Source organism: Podarcis erhardii (genome assembly GCF_964252035.2).
Source record: "Podarcis erhardii genome assembly, chromosome: 13".
In the NCBI taxonomy this organism is placed as follows: Eukaryota; Metazoa; Chordata; class Lepidosauria; order Squamata; family Lacertidae; genus Podarcis; species Podarcis erhardii.
The window spans coordinates 42615548-42630949 of NC_138502.1; the positions used below are offsets into that span (position 1 = coordinate 42615548).

Below are 15402 nucleotides of genomic sequence, written 5' to 3' on the forward strand. Positions count from 1 at the left end.
AGGGGACCAGGGTTGAAAGTGTAGGCAGCTCATTTCGCGCTTGAACATTCTCAGGGTTTTAACCTTGATTGTGTCGTTTATTCTAAATTTTCCTTGCACGAGGCTAGGCTGCTACATTGTTGTGATTCCCTTGGCTGGCTCCCGGGTCTACAGGGGAGAATCTATTATTGTAGCAAGTTGCTGAATGACAGGCTCTTAAAGTGGGCTTTATTGGGGGAAATACTTAAAAAAATATAATAAGAGTCTTTGGAAGTGCTGAGTACTGGTTTCAAAGTGCTGACTGCTTTTGAAATTAATTGGTGCAATTAGCAAGCGCTGTGGCTTATATGTTATTTCAGCTCTGCTTTTAAAAACCTTAACTCATAGAGGCAATTAAAGGTCCTTGGAGGTGCTGAGTGCTGGTTTTAGAGTGCTGAGTGCTGACTGCTTGTAAAATTGATTGGTGCAATTGATTGATTGGTGCAATTGGCAATCACTGTGGCTTATATGTTATTACAGCTCTGCTTTTAAAAGCCTTAACTCATAAAGGCAAGTAAAGGACTTGCTTACAGTTCGGTTGGTTCTGGCAATTGAGGACTGCCTCTTTAAGCTTTTATTCACAGTGGCAGTTAAGGGGCGTCTTAATTAAACCTCCTTGGATATTCCCTCAATCTTACACGCAGGCTGATAGTGGCTCACTTCCTTCTTTTATATCACGTAGGGTGTAGGACTGCAGGTTTACAGGTAGCGTGTTTAGTGCAGAATTACTGCGTTTTACCATTGTAATCAAACGCCTGGCAAAGGGTATACACAGCCCATTATATTCATAGTATATACTTATTGCATAGTCATCTTATACAACTCAATTCATTCCATTTAGCATGATTCATTACTCACATTGAGTGCATATAGATCGTGGGATACCCTTTGTCCAAATTGGGTTTCCTCCTGCTGGCGTAGTTAATACTGACCAGTGCGGAGCTGGTCTAACCATACTTTTGGTCAGTCATCTTAGGAAATACTGAACTAAGCTTTAGTGGTCTAGAGTGTAGAGTGTAGGACTGCAGGTTTACAGGTAGTGTGTTTAGTGTGGAATTACTGCATTTTACCATTGTAATCAAATGCCTGGCAAAGGGTATACAGTGGTGCCTCGCAAGACGAAATTAATTCGTTCCGCAAGTTTTTTCTTCTTGCGAGTTTTTTGTCTTGCGAAGCACGGTTTCCCATAGGAATGCATTGAAAATCAATTAAGGCGTTCCTAGGGAGACCGCCTTCAGACCAGATCCGGGGACACTCTGTCCCCGGACCTCTTCTGAAGGCTGGCGGGGGGAGAAGGACTTTTCTCCCCACCGCCAGCCTTCAGAACAGCCTTGCAACCCGCATATGATGAAAGGTTTGGATTTGATATCCCGCTTTATCACTACCCGAAGGAGTCTCAAAGCGGCTAACATTCTCCTTTCCCTTCCTCCCCCACAACAAACACTCTGTGAGGTGAGTGGGGCCGAGAGACGTCAGAGAAGTGTGACTAGCCCATGGTCACCCAGCAGCTGCATGTGGAGGAGCGGAGATGCGAACCCAGTTCGCCAGATTAAGAGTCTACCGCTCTTAACCACTACACCACAAAGGGAGCTCACCCCATCACGGGGATTTGAAACCCTGACCTTCTGATCGGCAAGCCCTAGGCACTGTGGTTTAGACCACAGCGCCACACATGTCCCAGGGCTTGGGAGACAGGAAGTCCTATATATCAGAGTACAGTAATGTTTCCTCTGGGCTGGAACACTGTGGTCGTCGAACTATTAACCACCTCAAGTTGGTCAATCCCTCTCCGCTCAGTATAATAAGCCAAGAAGGCAAGGGTTGAGCATACATTAGGTGTGTCCCCATTTGTCCAGTCACCTTGGTTACATCCTCAGGCCTTGGCAACTGAAATCCACCCAACGGAAACCAGAGCGGGTAAAACTATGGAGACCTCCAAATACGGATTCAACGGTTGTGTCTGAGTCAGGGCAGACATGGGTTGTTGTTTTCTAATCCTCTGTGAGCTTTGAGAACATGTCACAGAGAGCCCTCTAGGGTTCTGCAACGTCCCCAGGCAGGCCAGATTGCAAAAAGCCCTGAAGGAACCGCAAAAGCTCTGCTGGGGGTGGCACTGCAAGGATGCAATGGAGCTGGAAAATAACTGCTTGTTCCTTGACACCACGGCCACCGAAGAGGCTCCCACTAGCATCTTCAGTCAGACTTCTTGTGCTGCAGCTATCTTCCTATGTGAGCCAGTGTGGTGTAGTGGTTAAGAGCGGTAGTCTCGTAATCTGGTGAACCGGGTTCGCGTCTCCGCTCCTCCACATGCAGCTGCTGGGTGACCTTGGGCTAGTCACACTTCTCTGAAGTCTCTCAGCCCCATTCACCTCTCACAGAGTGTTTGTTGTGGGGCAGGAAGGGAAAGGAGAATGTTAGCCGCTTTGAGACTCCTTCGGGTAGTGATAAAGCAGGATATCAAATCCAAACTACTCCTCCTCCTCCTCTTCTCCTTCGCCTGCCTGCCTGCCTGCCTGCTTGGTTGCCCTTTGTTTTTTTAAAAATAATATTCAAATTTTAAGGATTACAAAGAGAAAATTAGAAAAAACAAAAAAATAAAAAATAAAAAAAATCAGAAAATACAATACAAAAATACAAACAATTCAAAAAAAGAAAAAGAGAGAGAAAAAAAGCTCAAATGTTTACATAACTTTCTTTCCTTTACTTCCCGTATTTTTCGCTCTATAACACGCACCTGACCATAACACGCACATCGTTTTTAGAGGAGGAAAACAAGGGAAAAAACATTCTGAATGAAACAGCGGATGTATCATTTTTGTGCTTCATGCTGTGGCCACAGACATGTGATCTGATGGTGAATTTGGGGTGACCCAATGCAAAAATCCTGAGAATCCCTGTGGATCCATGCTTTGTAACCACGTTTTTGCACCACTGCAGCCCCAGGCAACAGTGGGTGCGTGATTTTTGGGGGGCAGGCTGTAACCATGGACATGCTATGTGATCTGATGGTGAATTTGGGCTGACCCAATGCAAAGATCCTGAGGATCCATGTGGATCCATGCTTTTTAACCACATTTTAAGTGGGGAGGGAAGGAAAAACACAGAAGGGACAAGGAGCAGGAGAGGGGTGTGCAGAGAAGCAGCTGGCTAAGAATGCAGGAGAGGGGTATAACAGGAGGAGGGAGGAAAGGAAGGCAAAAGTTTTCCCTCACCTACCCACCCAAGCCAGCCAGCTCATGCTCGCTCTCTCTCTCTCTCTCCCCCTCCTGCATGTTTTCCCCTCTGCTTGCCTGGAGGGGAGGGGCTTTCCCTGCTCTTTGTTCCGTTTGAGCAAACACAGCAAGGAAACAGAGGTGGGTGGGCAGTAAGACCCTGAGGCAGAATGCAGGAAAGCAGCCGCTTCCTCTTTTCAGGTTTCCCTTCTAGGAGACGCACGATTTGATTTTTGCCTGCTTTTTTTTGCCTCCCCTCGCACCAATTGGCTCCAGGGACCACACATTCGCTCAATAACACGCACAGACATTTCCCCTTCCTTTTTAGGAGAAAAAATCTGCGTGTTATAGAAGGAAAAATACGGTATTTCCTTGACCTCCTCACACCTCCCTTTTTTGTATTCTAATTCAGTTAGATATTTCAGCAAATCCTTTCTAGCTTTGTTTTTATCCTAATAATTTATCTTAATATACTGTAATTTTACATTCTCGTCTTTCTCTAATTAAAAAAATCAATTTTTACCTAATCCTTTATATCATTTCTGCTAAAACCACATTACTTCATTCCAACATCCTTCTAACATTCCTTAATTTTGCAATGTTTCTGTAAATAAACTTTGAATTTTTTCCAATCTTCTTCCACCAACTCTTCACCTTGGTCTCGGACAGCTTGGTTGCCCTTTGCTCCCTAAATTACCAAGTAGCCAGTTGGGATAAGCTAAGCGGAAAAGGGTGCTGAGGAGGAAGGGGATCAAAGGCCTGACTCATCTTCAGATTCTGCAGAGTGACTTGTGCCAGCTGCGGCAACTGTAAATTCCCCAAGGCTGTCTGGACTCCTGGGGATTCCATGAGCCTCCTGAGATGGACCAGCAGATCCATCCCAGCAGAGGGGACTAGATGCAGAGAGACTAAGAGCGCCTCCAGACATGCAAAACACGTGTAGGAAACTTGTGCAGCAAGCAAATCAGGACGAGCACCAGGCAAACGCTCGTTGTCAACCACCCCATAAACTAGTCAGAAGGAATGCTCGATAAAGCCAGATATGATCTAAGTACCTGTGTCAATTTTTGTGCAAGCAGATCAGGATGAATGCTCAGTGAACAGGCCATCTGGAAGAGCCCTAAACCTCAACAGGAAGCAATTAGATCAGGGGTTGGCAAGGTTTACCTCGCCTGGGCCGGTTCACTCCAGTGGTGATCCCTTCGTGGCGCCTGCATTTGCGCAGATGCGATTTCCAGCACCGCGGAAACGAGTCCCTGCGCCGCTCTGGTTTAGCGCAGCGTCCAGGGACTCAGCGAGCGGGCAGCTCAGTTTGGGGGTAGCTCATGGGCCGGTTAAATGAGCCCTATGGGCCTCTTGTGTCCCATGGGCCTTAGGTTGCTGACTCCTGAATTAGATTGACAGAGGGAGGATTTATTTGGCTATAGACACTCTATGGACAAATACGAAAGAAGAAGAAGAATATACAAAATGGATGAAGACAATGCGAAAAATTTAGATGTGATATAAAAAGCCAGAAGGAGGAAGGGAGTCGGCCCTTAGGAGCAAATATAAATGTAAAATGTAATACAATATGTGCATGTGGAGTACATTAATGAAAATCAATAAAGAATATTATGAAGGGGGGGAAAGAATTAGATTGACGGAGATGTCAGAATACCCCACTCCCCACCCCCCTTCAGAAGTAAAATGTGTGACGAGTTGGTTTTTATTTTTGTTTTATCAGGGATGTTGGAAGCCCCCTCTAGCATCTTTTTTTTTTAAAGTGGGGTGCACACCTTTGAAAGAAGTCAGTACGCTCGGATGGCTGTAAGCTAACCACAGATGCACCTGTTCGGAAGGGTGCATCACCTGCATCACCTGCTATGTGACTTTTCACGGCTGCAAAAGTAACAGGGTTTACATGCAAAGGGGGAAAAAGAGAACATGCGACGGTTAAAATTCCGCTGGGAGGAGAGTCTCCAGCCCAGCCAGACAAGTGTGGGAGTGAATTTGGCAGGCCTGCATTTCCTCCGTCCAGAGCTCAGCCTGAACCCACCCAGTTGTTCTGAGATGCTGATTGACCCAGCATTTACGCCAAGGCGGGGCAAGCGGGTTGTTCTTAACCTGAGGTACCACTTTAGCTAATGGGGCCTCCCGCTGCTGCAGCGCGATTTCTGTTCTCAGAAGCCATGGAGCCATGCCCCACAGAGAAGGGGCAGTGGGGAAGAGGCGAGAGAGATGGCAACCAGGAACCGCAGGGATGTCCTCTGGTCCTTTATCGAAACCCCGCGACAGTTTGAATCCTCGTGCCGGGGTGAGCTCCCGTTGCTCGGTCCCTACTCCTGCCAACCTAGCAGTTTGAAAGCACGTCAAAGTGCAAGTAGATAAATAGGTCCCACTCCGGCAGGAAGGTAAATGGCATTTCCGTGCGCTGCTCTGTTTTGCCAGAAGCAGCTTAGTCATGCTGGCCACAGGACCCGGAAGCTGTCTGCGGACAAACGCCGGCTCCCACGGCCAGTAAAGCGAGATGAGCGCCGCAACCCCAGAGTCGTCTGTGACTGGACCTAACGGTCAGGGGTCCCTTTACCTTTACCTTAAGTTAGCAAAAATGTGTAGAACAAGAGCAAATAACTGCTGGAAATGTCAAGAAAAAGAAGGTACCTTTTACCATATGTGGTGGTCATGTAAAGTAATAAAAAGCTTTTGGGAGATGATATATAATGAAATGGGGGGGGGGGAGAGTTTAAAATAATGTTTGTTAAAAAACCAGAAGCTTTTCTATTAGGAGTTATAGGTACCAAGATCCCAAAGGACCAGAAAAGACTTTCAATATATGCGACAACAGCCACACGGATGTTATTAGCCCAGAGATGGAAGGAAGAAACAATCCTGACCAGGGAAGAATGGCCAGCCAAGTTGATGGACTATGCTGAAATGGCAAAATTAAGTGGAAAGCTCAGGGACCAAGAGGACAAGAACTTTAAAAAAGAATGGGGGGAAATTATAATTTACTTAGGAGATGTTTTTCTGTTCTGTTTCTAGTTGGTCATCTTTCTACAACTTTGGGCACATGTTCCAAGAGTTCCCTTACGCTTAAACCTGGAAGCAGCTGCCCCTGTGGCTTCGCCAAATTTCGATGACACGGGGAAAGGTTTGCCAGCAGTTTCACTCACAAGAGGGGCGGAAATACAGCTTGTAAGACATATTCCACTTTTTCATGTTTGACCTAATCACGCGCTTGGCAACATGGATGTAATCAGCATTTACATGTAGCTCTGAGCCAGTCATTGCAGAGGTTCAGCCCCAAACATTTTGCTGTATCAGTTGAAGGATCCCCACCCCATTCCACATGCAGAAGGCAAGTGGACTGGCAGTTGAATTCATGGCTGTGGGCTCACGATACCTCTAAAGCACATTTGAAGAACATTTCCCGCTTGGACTACTGCAATGCGCTCTACGTGGGGCTACCTTTGAAGGTAACTCGGAAACTACAACTAATCCAGAACGCGGCAGCCAGACTGGTGACTGGGAGCGGCCACCGAGATCACATAACACCGGTCTTGAAAGACCTACATTGGCTCCCAGTACGTTTCCGAGCACAATTCAAAGTGCTGGTGTTGACCTTTAAAGCCCTAAACGGCCTCGGCCCAGTATACCTGAAGGAGCGTCTCCACCTCCATCGTTCTGCCCGGACACTGAGGTCCAGCACCGAGGGCCTTCTGGCGGTTCCCTCACTGTGAGAAGCCAAGTTACAGGGAACCAGGCAGAGGGCCTTCTCGGTAGTGGCGCCCGCCCTGTGGAACACCCTCCCATCAGATGTCAAAGCGATAAACAACTACCTGACATTCAGAAGACATCCTAAGGCAGCCCTGTTCAGGGAAGTTTTTAATGTGTGATATTTTAGTGTATTTTTGGTTTCTATGGAAGCCGCCCAGAATGGCTGGGGAAACGCAGCCAGATGGGCAGGGTACAAGTAATAAATTATTATTATTATTATTATTATTATTAGTATTATTATTAGTATTATTATTCAAATAATTCTGGGCGCTGTAGTTTACCCCACAGAGTTACAATCCCAAGCATACTGATGGTGCCCAGAATTCTTTGAAGGGGGAGATGTGCTTCAGATGTGCTATATAGTGTACACACAGCCTTAATTCAATGTTGGTGACAGAGCAATGTGCTCCGCTGTGCTGGAAGGTAGTAGGCTGGCTAGCTTAGAGCAGTGTTTCCCAACCTTGGGTCTCCAGCTGTTTTTGGACTACACTCCCATCATCCCTTGCTAGCAAGACCAATGGTCAGGGATGATGGGAATTGTATTCCAACAGCAGCTGGAGACCCAAGGTTGGGAAACACTGGCTTAGAGGGCACAGGACAGGCCTCCAGTATCTGGCCACTCCCTCCATTGCAGGGAGGGCAGCTGCCTTACTCTGCCTAATAGAAGGACCGGCCCCGCTTATTTGTACGATGTTGCCAGTGTCACGATGGGACCTGGTTTGTGGGGAACAGAGCGGCCCCTGAGAATGCAGAAGTTGGTCACCCATTCTTTACAAAGCTTCCTCTGCCCATCAGCCGAGCCTGAGTCACAAGTTCCTCTCTTGTCTACGCTGTGTTTCATGTCCTTTTAATTTTTGAAGGTGCCTTGCATATGATAATTCAGGAACAGATATTTAAGTCAGTGTGAATCATAACCCGATCAGCTTAAATTTTCAGACCTTGCCAGGAATTATATTTTGAAATTGGAATAAAATACTACTAAAAAAGAGAGGAAGAAATAATAAGAAAAACGAAAGAAGTGCTCTCTCTCCCCTTCTCTCTCTCTTATCCAAACCTGTCAAAAGTACAGTGGTACCTTGGGTTAAGTACTTAATTCGTTCCGGAAGTCTGTTCTTAACGTGAAACTGTTCTTAACCTGAGGTACCACTTTAGCTAATGGGGCTTCCCGCTGCTGCAGCACGATTTCTGTTCTCATCCTGAGGTAAAGTTCTTAACCCGAGGTACTATTTCTGGGTTAGCGGAGTCTGTAACCTGTAAGTGTCTGTAAGCGTATGTAACCTGAAGCGTATGTAACCCGAGGTACCACTGTAATACTATGGGGCACAAGTACATGAGTTCTTATTAGCATGTCTGCCTTTCAAATTAAATTTCATGGGTACGATCCTATACCTCAGATCCATGGGCTGAGAGGCTTTAGAACAGCGTTTCCCAAACTTCGGCGTCCAGTGGTTTTTGGACTACAACTCCCATTATCCCTAGTGTTGTAAACAAAAACTGCTCCCTTTCCCTTATGGGGGACACAAGAGCCCTTATAGAGTCCTTTCTAGGTTCTCCATTGGTAAGAGAAAATAACAGAGGCCAACCAGAGAATATTGAGAAGCAAAGCAGCTAGTAAGCCTGATCTTTATTAAAGCTGTTACAACAGGGTGCTCCCCCCACATGCAGGAGAGAGGAGGAGGACCCCGAACCAACTGTGCAAGCCCTTATATAGACTTTTGAACTGCCCACCCTGGAGCCCAAGACCACCCCCCAGTTCATCATATATACATCAGAGAAGGGGCGGACTACAACAGAAATGTGAGTGCCTTGTTTTTATCCTGTCTGCCAGGTTACCTGATTGGATTACCTGGGGATCCTGGCCACTCTTTTGTTATGATAACAACTATTGTGGGGTTTCAGACATGTGGTTTATACATTTATGTATGTGCTTGCTTGGTACATTTATGAACTTTTATTTTCTATATATAAGACCTAAAAATTCTTATAACACTACCTAGTAGGACCAGTGGTCAGGGATGATGGGATTTGTAGTTCCAAAACAGCTGGACACCCAAGTTTGAGAAACCGTGATTTAGAAGATGGAGTGAGCTCAGCAGAACCAGAGCTATGTTGCCCAATGGACATGGCATGCACCCCAGTGGAACTCCCATGATGCACTGAGATTAAACACCACTGATGAAGATAATCCAGTAAACCAATCAAAAACAGGGGGGAGGTATGGACAGGATATAGGCGGAGCACTAATGCCAAATCCTAGGGCGCTTCATTCCCCAGGCACACCCCTGTTGACAAGACTTTGAATCACGAGTTGAGGGCTATGGATGAGAAATGACATAGTTGTCCGTGGCTACACATCGCCATCTACTGAGTCTACAGTATACACACACCAATTCACAAGTTCAAATGACTTTATTCAAAAGCATGGCTACATAGACAATCGCACCTATATATGCAAAGTAGAGGAAAAACACCCAAAATCCTGTCTTCATTTCCTCTCTTATCGATCTGCCCCCAGGCATCACGCAAAGCCTTCCTGAAAGTCAGAACACAAACAATACTTTTTGTTGTTTAGTCGTTTAGTCGTGCCCTACTCTTTGTGACCCCATGGACCAGAGCACGCCAGGCGCTCCTGTCTTCCACTGCCTCCCGCAGTTTGATCAGACTCATGTTTGTAGCTTCGAGAACACTGTCCAACCATCTCGTCCTCTGTCGTCCCCTTCTCCTTGTGCCCTCCATCTTTCCCAACATCAGGGTCTTTTCCAGGGAGTCTTCTCTTCTCATGAGGTGGCCAAAGTATTGGAGCCTCAGCTTCAGGATCTGCCCTTCCAGTGAGCACTCAGGGCTGATTTCCTTAAGAATGGATAGGTTTGATTTTCTTGCAGTCCATGGGACTCTCCAGAGTCTCCTCCAGCATCATAATTCAAAACCATCATAATTCAAAAGCATCAATTCTTTGGCGGTCAGCCTTCTTTATGGTCCAGCTCTCACTTCCAATAGCCATCAGTAAACATCAGAAAAAACAAGAATCTGCCTCAGTCCTTTTGTATACAGTATGCTGTCTACAACACAGCAATCTAATCCAAGTATCATCAAACACACTCTGTACAGTGTTCCATTTCTCCAAAGGTATTGGACTATATTAAAGGGAATTTACACTTTTTATTCTCTTTTTCATTTTTCCCCTTTTTAAAATGCATTTTATTTTGCTGATAAAAACGTTGTTAATTAACTCATTATTGTCAAAAATTGTACATCTCAACATAAACATAATAAAGAAAAGAGAAAACAAAAACAAAAACCAACATACAAAACAAAACAAAAAATCACATAGACCATTTTAAATATATCTATACAGTGGTACCTCGGGTTAAGAACTTAATTCGTTCTGGAGGTCTGTTATTAACCTGAAACTGTTCTTAACCTGAAGCACCATTTTAGCTAATGGGGCCTCCCGCTGCGCCACTGCTGCACGATTTCTGTTCTCATCCTGAAGCAAAGTTCTTAACCCGAGGTACTACTTCCGGGTTAGCGGAGTCTGTAACCTGAGGTGTATGTAACCTGAAGCCTATGTTAGTCTGCGAAGGCAGCACTGAGCATCATATAAATTTGCGGGAATGTAGTTATAACTTCTTTGATTACACATAAAAAACCAGCCATCTGGTAAGCGCACATGGGCATAATTAAAAGTAATCTGTTGAACATGTGAGCAATTCCAAGTTGCTTCCTCACTGCAATTCACAATCTGAGCACAAGAGGTGTCTGGTGGTGCTGCAACTCTAGGTGTGTATAATGATATTTCATCCAGAGGTAACTTTTGTTTCACCTGTCCCCAATCATGGAGATTGGTCTAACCAATGACACCTTCAGGAATCCATTTAGAAAACCACTTTCCCATGTGTGTGGCATGTGCCATATGGAAAGGCTGTGTACAAACTGGGATCAGACAATTTCCTAAGGTAGTGTGCACATCATATGTTTCACTCAGACAAAAATGAGAGACATTAGCAACTTCAGCTAAATGCATCTGTCAGGCTCATGTTCCCTGAGAAAAGGTGGACTGCGGGGGGGGGGGCACTGGTGAAGGACGATGAACTAAGGCAATTGATCCGGGACGATGCTTTTGCTCGGCGGAAGCTAGATGAGCTAAGGCAACGAGGAGGAGCTGAGGGAGGTTTCAAGGAAAAAGGGGGGGCTCCTGTTCTATCGGGGGGCTTTGTATATTCCAGGTGAAACCCTAAGAGACAGAGTCCTCAAGCAACTTCATGACAGCTCCACGGCAGGACATTTTGGGCAACACAAAACCATGTTGTTGGTTACCAGGGAATTTTGGTGGCCCAAAGTGAGGGAAGACGTAAGGGAATATGTGAGAGGGTGTGAGACCTGCCAGAGGGCCAAAGGGGAGAGGGCTGCTCCGGCAGGGTTATTGGAGCCTTTGCCCACACCAGGGAGGCCATGGGAGGTGGTATTGGTAGATTTTGTCACTGACCTGCCCAGGTCCAAGGGGAAAATAGCGGTGATGGTGGTGGTGGATCTCCTGACCAAAATGTGCCATTTTGTGGCGTGTTCACATGCGGTGACGGCGGAGGAACAGCCAAGTTGTTTGTAGAGCATGTGTTTAGGTTGCATGGAGTCCCTTCTAGGGTCATTTCGGACAGGGGAACCCAATTCACCTCACGGTTTTGGCGCAAGCATATTAGTTTGCTGCAAGTAGAGGTGAGCTTCACCACCGCAAGGCACCCCGAAACCAATGGGCAGGCGGAAAGAGCAAATGCTGTTTTGCAACAGTATTTGCGGTGTTATGTCAGTCAGAGGCAGAATGACTGGGTGGACGGATTAGGACTAGCGGAGTTTGCGTACAATAATGCTGAGAACGTGTCCACCGGGATGACTCCTTTCTTCGCCAATCACGGAAGTCACCCTAGGGCTTTCCCAGGGAGGGGGGAGGAGTCGTGGAGTGTACCGGCCACAGAACAGTTTGCGGAGGAAATGGAGGCGATTCACCAACAGCTCCAGTTGAACCTGGAAAGGGCCAAGGAAGTATACAAGAGGGAGGCAGACAAGCATCGGAGACCAGGGGAGACCATTCGGGTTGGGGACAAGGTGTGGTTGTCAACACAAGGGTTGCCCTGGAAGGGGGGGGGTGCAAGAAGCTCAAACCCAGGAGGGTGGGTCCCTTTGAGGTCATCCAGCAGGTAAATCCAGTGGCCTTTAAGTTAAGGCTGCCTGAGAGATTCATCCCGTCTTCCATAGGTCACTGTTGTGGCCCTACAGGGGAGGGGGGATCAGGCAGGGAAGAGGGGAAGGGGAGGTTCCACCGCCCGAAATTGAGGAAAGGGAGCAAGGCCACAAGGTAACTGAAATACTGGACTCCCATTGGAACGGGGAGCAGCTAGAGTATTTGGTGGCTTGGGAAGGGGCTCCCAGTTCGGAAAACGCTTGGGTTCTGGAAGGTTGCATTACTGAGGATTATTTGGTGGAGTTCCACGATTTATTTCCCAACAAACCCAAACCCCCGGGTAGGTTCTTTGAACAGGTGTTCGGTCCGACGGATGATGAAGACGACTTTGAGGGTTTCCCACCATCAGACAATGAGGGAAGAGGCCGGAGAGAAGGACATCTCAAAGATCGCTGGGAGCCTGCGGGTTTGGGGGAGGGCTAGGGTAATGTTTTTGAAGATGCAGAAAATGAAGATGAGATTTTCCTAGGTTTCACCCCCGAGAAACCTGATAAAGAAGAAATGGGAATGGCAGTCTCTCCAGAGGAGGAGAGAGGGGCCTTTGGGGAGGGGGTGGATGTCAGGGAACTGGAGGCAGAGAAGGGGGGGAGAATGGGCACCTACCGGGGAAAACCTCCTTTAATAAGCAGCTGCTCTTCCTCGGACGAGGAAGGTGACGAAGGGTTGTCAGGAGGTAATGAATCTGAGGGGGGGGGAGGCACTTCTGGGGCCAAGTCACTCTCGTCAAAGAGGAAGGAGGGGGGCTGGGCTTCGGAAGTGGTTATGCTGGGGAAAATCGAAAGGAAATTTAGTCGGGACAGCTGACCTGCCATGATTAAGACGGACTTTTGACCTGCTTGTACATAGCTTCAAAGGGGCAATAAATCTTGTAAATATGGCTGAATTCCTGGACTCTTATCTTTGCTAGCACTCACAACTAATTGCTGACAGCATCCATTTTTTTATTTTTTTTAGGAGTGTAAGTGAAATTTTATTGGGAGGGGATAGCAGTTGAACAGCAGCAACTGAAGAGTAAGAAGAATCCCTGTATTTAAAACACTCAGTAGCTCCTGCTGTACACACATATAGGAAGCCACTCTGCCATGCTTCCCATTTGGCCCCAGACACCCCACATCCTACAGAAACGAATACACAGTAGCACAGGAAAGTCAAATCACCAAGAAACCACTGCAGAATAAAAAGGGAATGTGGAGAATTGAACTGTGTTGAACACTCTTTAGTTGCATTAACTACATTTTCATTTCATCACTGTAATACAAATAAATAAATAAATACCCCACCACAGTTGCTTGCAGGAACTGGTTCAGATTTCTTTTTAAATACCAGAAACTTTAGTCCGCTACATAAGTGTTTGGAAGTTACTTATGTTTATATGGAAATTAAGCCAGTATTAATACTTTTCTACAGCAGTAAACGCACACCAGGAAGGCCAGGACAAAACACAAATCAAGGAATGGAGTTTTCCCAAAGCTGCAGTGTGAAAGGACTATAAATTGATTTCCATACACATGGCTGGCTTCTCTTTGCTGTAGGAAATCCAAGCGGAGCTGTAAGGAATGAGACATGTAAAAAGGTTTCTTGAGAAGGGGAATGACACTCCATATGCAGTTTAGTTTTCTGCACCTTCTGAGGCATCACATTCTTCTCCTGCGCTGTCTGAGGTCCATAATGTGAGGTTGTCTCTAAGCAACTGCATGATGAGAGCGCTGTCTTTGGACAAGTCTTCATTCAGCGTATCAAGTTCTGCAGTGGCTCCATCAAAAGCTGTCTTTGCCAATGTGCAAGCCAGCTCTGGGTTGTTGAGGATCTCATAGGAAAATACGGAAAAGTTAAGCGCTAAGCCTAAACGAATTGGATGTGTGGGTTGCATCTCTTTCTTGCTGATGTCAAATGCCTCCTGATAAGCCGCCTGTGAATTTTCTATTGTTTGTTTTCTGTCATCTCCGCTGGCAACCTCCGCCAGGTATCGAAAGTAGTCTCCCTTCATCTTCAGCTAGAACACCTTGCTCTCTGGGTTAGTTGCATTAGCTATTAAGTACTTGTCCAGCAACTGCAGAACTGTAGTGCAGATGGACTTAAGTTCAAACTCCACTTTCTCTCGGTAGTCCTTGACAAGCTGCATCTTCTTGTCATTTCCGTCAGTCTTCTGCTCAATGCTAGAGATCACTCACCAAGCAGAGCGTCTTCCCCCAACCACATTCTTGTACGCCACAGCGAGAAGATTGCGTTCTTCATTGGATAATTCAGCACCTTGCTCTGTCACTGCCTTCATGCAGGTAGCCAGGAACATCCTATGGCCTTCTGGGAGGAGGCTTGGGCAGGAGCCACAGCGGTGCAGGGGGGAGATTCTGCAAGAAAGAAGGGATCTTTAAAGCAGAGGATCTTTAAAGGGATCTCTAAACGCTAAAGGTTGCTTCCCCCTGTCCCATTACCTCCGAGGCAGGTTTCCTCCACCTGGGCTCCAGTCCCTCCCGGGATCCGGCGGCTCCGAGGCTGAGTCGTTCCCTCGCTGCAAAGCAAAGGAGACATCAGCCGGCGCTCCCAGCCAGGCTAGCCCCAGTCTGGGGCAGGAGGGTGGGGGACCTGGGAAGGGGGCATTTCCTCCTACCTGATCTTACAAGTTCCCCAAACCTGGCCTCCGCCTCCGTACGGGCGTCTTGGATCCGCCCCGGCCGGCCTTGCTCAGAAGCAGCAGCCAAGGTTTCCTCCCTCTCTAAAATCACTCGAGATGTTCTTCGAATTGGAGGAAACCTTGTCTGCTGCTTCTGCGGCAGGCAGGGCCGGGGAGGAGCCATGCCCACACGGAGACGGGGCAGTGGGGAACCGGCGCGAGGGTCCTCAGCCCGGAACCGCCGGGATGGTATCTTGCTCTTTGTCCCGGGAGCCGGATCTGAAGCCTCATCCCTGGAGAAATTAGGAAAAATATGGGCTAAGAAGGCAAAGAAAGAACCTGAAATGCAATATATTTCTGCCAACTCTATGCCTAAACTGAAGCCCAAACACGGAGAGCTATCTATTTCCCAAAATATTTAGCTATGGACTAGCAGGTATAGATTCATGCAGTTCTGAAGGAAGGAAGGACGTATGGGGTGGGGAGAATTCTGGGATGCATCTCCACAGAACCCTTCCCAAGCAGAGCCAGATTGCCCAATGGGCAGAGCAGGCACCGGCCCTCGG

At 47.0% G+C, this 15402-nt stretch overlaps 1 pseudogene across 1 annotated transcript; it reads right to left on the bottom strand.

The window, feature by feature from the left end:
- Nucleotides 1-13182: 13182 nt before the first annotated feature.
- Nucleotides 13183-14505, bottom strand: LOC309327397 (14-3-3 protein theta pseudogene; annotated as a pseudogene). Its single transcript has one exon. The product of its transcript is annotated as a 14-3-3 protein theta pseudogene (transcript).
- Between the last annotated feature and the right edge of the window lie 897 nt (nt 14506-15402).